We start from the raw sequence: 3,741 nt of genomic DNA, 5'->3' as shown, positions 1-3,741 counted from the left end.
CACACATCCTAACTTCAATGGGCCTCACTAGCTCATCCTTTCCTTGGGAGTCCCCTGGGGTATCCATCTGTGTTCAGAAAGTCTGCTCCTCCCACTCCTCATCTAGCTCCTACATGCAGCTCCTCTCAGATCTAGCAGGTCAAACATGGCCAGGTAGAACCCAAATAGAGCAGTTTCTATCCTTTTATAACCATCTTACTCTCTGTCAGGTGACCTCATGATCAGCCTCTTCCAATGACCAGATACCAGGCAACCACTCCTTTTCTTCCCCATCAACAGAAAGTTTAGATGGAAATTTTTCAACCAACCCCAACAAGAAACAGATCCCAAGCACATTGAAGCCAATGAAAAGACTCCGATTGAGTTCAGTCAATAGTGGTTCAGACTGCAGGAGTTTAAGTGGGGATATTCAAAAGGCACCAAACTCCCATTCCAGGGAGTTGTCCAGGGAACTGGATGTCTAAATGCTCATTGAAAATGTGTATTTGCTCATGGGCAGTTGTAGATTGCACTATGGGGTTTCCAATCCTGTATTAAAGTGTTGAAAGGAAAATAGCAGTGGAAGCAAAATGACTTTGGCCCACACACATATTCCCAGTTTAAGAACATCACGATGTTAATCAATAGAGTAACTTTGACGTCCTTGTATGTTATGGCACTATAGCGCCATTCCATTTTGCACATACATGGAAAAATCATAAGCAGTATTCCTAGGAGCACAAGAAGAGGATTTAAGTGATCGATGATTCAGACAAAATTTCCCTGGACTAACCAGAGCATATCCAGTATGAATATTCAAATGTCACCGTGTGTGAGCAAGCTTGCTAGTGCTCTGAATATCGATAGCCCCATCACACTAGTACTTCATAATGTGTACTAGTACATCACAATCATACAGCTTTATAAATTGATTGGACTACATTCGTTCTTGATCTGTCCCCATATCATTCTCTCAACTCAAGGGAGTTACTTCAGGGATGAACTTGTCTCAATGTTTACAAAGTCCAAAGAAAGCCAAACAAAGCAGACCATTGATATAATTTCAGGATTGCCAGAGAAACTCTTTCATAGGTTGGAGAGAAGATAAATCAATAAAAGCCCTACAGAAAACGGCAACAGTTTTCAATGAGTAAAACCAGTGGTTCTCAACATTCTCTGGCCTGTGACCCCATGTTAAACAGAAAAAAAGGTTTGAGATCCTGTAGCGGGGTGGCTACCCCGCTCCTGCCTGAGGGGTTTAAAACAGCCCTGGCAGAGGGCTGGGGCAAAGGGAAAAGCTACTGGGCTGATTGGGGGAAGTGGCTGCAGCTGGGCCACGCCCCAATCAGGCCCCAGCTGGCCCTATATAAGAGGCTGGGAGCCAAGCAGCTCAGCAGTCTCTCTCTGCCCTCAGAGAGAGAAGGGCCTGGCTGCAGGGAGCTAGACAGGTTACCTGTAGTGGAGCAGGGCTGGGGAAAGGCTGAGGAGCTGGGGAGCTCTAGCCTGGATAGCCCCAGGCTGCGGCCTGGTAATAGGCCAAGGGGTACTGGGGGTTGCAGAGGGCAGCCCAGGACTAGGCCAAGGCAGCAGGTCCAAACCCCCCTTGCCAGTGATGAATGGCCTATACTGCAGTCTGCCCCAGGGTGCGGGGGCTAGATGGTGACTGGCAGTGGCCTGGTGCTGAGGCAAGGTGGGGATAGTGGGTGGGGGTTCCCCAGGGAGGGGAGACCCAGATCTGTGGGGTACTGCCAGGGGGCAGCATCCCAGTAATAGGGGCACCGGGTCCTGGGAGGGACACAGGTGCCAGCAGAGGACAAGGCAGATCACCAGCCTGCAGAGGGTGCTCCAGAGGCTGGTGAGCTAATTCCCTGGACGACCAGTAGGTGGCGCTGCAGGGGTGAGTCCGGACCCTCTTACAGATCCCTATTAAGTTTTGGGATGCTCCCTTTCCATCTAACCATGAAGACAGGGAGGCTGGTTGTGATGACTGGAAACAACCTCCTATGTTGAGAACTCAAGAGTAAAACAACATCCTCTTAATGTCGGCATGATGCAGCGGTGAGAGAAGATGCTCTGATTTGGTGCAGGCTAGCTCTGCGTGGTAAAGGTCAACTCTGCATTATTCAGACTAAGTCCCTAAGCTCACCGGAGAGGACTTTTCTGGGGAATTTATCATTACACATTCCGATAACATGACCTATCTACCTAAGCTGAGCTTTAATAATCGTTACCTCAGTTTTGGTTGCTTTTATTCTGTATGTTTAACAGTGCCCTCCACTGGATGAAATCTCAGAACTGATGAAGGATACATACAATCTTCTCATCCTCTCACCTGAACTCCAACCTGGCCTAAAACATAACAGGCAACAGCAATTGTCCTTTAAGCCAAATGTCAGAGCACCTTGCTGATTCTACATAGTGTCACAGACCCTCATTCATGGATCTTAAAAACACCAATTTCTAATATTGTATTTGACTGGGTTCCATTATATGATTTTTCTGTACATCACATGGAGTGGCTGAGTCATAGAAATAAGGACAATGATACAGACAGCTCACTCTTATTCCATCTACTGTTTATTGGTTAAAATATCATGATTATAATGACCAAGAAAAATTCTTCCTGTATATCACCCTTTTAAAGGCATCATTTACCTCCTTGTTTCTCAGGCTGTAGATCAGGGGGTTCAACACGGGGATCACAAGGGCATAAAACACAGAGGTAACCTTGTCTTGGTCCATCAAGTAGCTAGACCTGGGTCTTAAATATATACATATCAGCGTCCCATAAAACATAGTGACGACTGTCAGGTGGGAGGCGCAGGTGGAAAAGGTTTTGCGTCTCCCCTTGGCAGAACGGATCCTGAGAATGGCCACAAGGATGCACATGTACGAGATTAGGACACCCAGGAAAGTAGTCGTGACAATTACAGTAGAGAAAGTGAAAAGTACAAGTTCAGTGACATGGGTGTCGGAGCAGGACAGCTTCAGCATGGGGGGCACATCACAGAAGAAATGGTTGACAACATTGGAGCTGCAGAAGGACAGGCTGAATATAAATAGAGTTTGCACAACTGAATTCACAGAGCCACATACATATGTACAGCCACAAACAGGACACTGTCTCTTGGACATAATGGCTCTGTATAGCAGAGGATTACAGACAGCTTTGAAGCGGTCATACGCAATCACAGCCAGGAGGCAACATTCATTGGTCACAAAGAAACAGACGAAGAATAGCTGTGCCACACACTCAATTAAAGGAATGGTTCTAGTCTCTGCTAGAAAGATCATTAGCAACCTGGGAGCTATGGCCGTGGAATATCCAATATCTACAATGGACATCTAGCTTAGGAAAAAGTACATGGGGGTATGAAGTCAGGTTTCAACCATGATTAACGCTATCATCCCAAGATTCCCCATCAGGCTGACCACATACATCACTAGGAACAACATAAAGAGGGGGATCTGTAGATCTGGATGATCTGTGAATCCTACAAAAATGAACTCGGTTACCGTGGTGTGGTTTCTCTCTGCCATTCATTCCAGAAACGCTCTCCTCTGCTGGTGGAAAAAAAAAAAGATTACAATTAATCATGGGCCAATAAAGTAATGAGTACAGATCCCTCATAATCCCTGTGATTGTTCCTGTGAAACAGTGTATAAACATAATACAGCTGAAATACATCAAAGGACACTCCTAGGGAATGTTCTCTTTGGGGGAGGGATAGCTCAGTGGTTTGAGCATTGGCCTGCTAAACC

The 3,741-nt window shown here is 46.2% G+C and overlaps 1 pseudogene; it reads right to left on the bottom strand.

Annotated features, from left to right (window-relative positions):
* Nucleotides 1-2,577: 2,577 nt before the first annotated feature.
* Nucleotides 2,578-3,519, bottom strand: LOC135874921 (olfactory receptor 5AR1-like; annotated as a pseudogene).
* Nucleotides 3,520-3,741: the final 222 nt, after the last annotated feature.

This window comes from Emys orbicularis, chromosome 2, assembly GCF_028017835.1.
Source record: "Emys orbicularis isolate rEmyOrb1 chromosome 2, rEmyOrb1.hap1, whole genome shotgun sequence".
NCBI lineage: Eukaryota > Metazoa > Chordata > Testudines > Emydidae > Emys > Emys orbicularis.
Note: the sequence above shows the minus strand (reverse complement) of the source record. Positions and strands in the feature narration are given on the sequence as shown.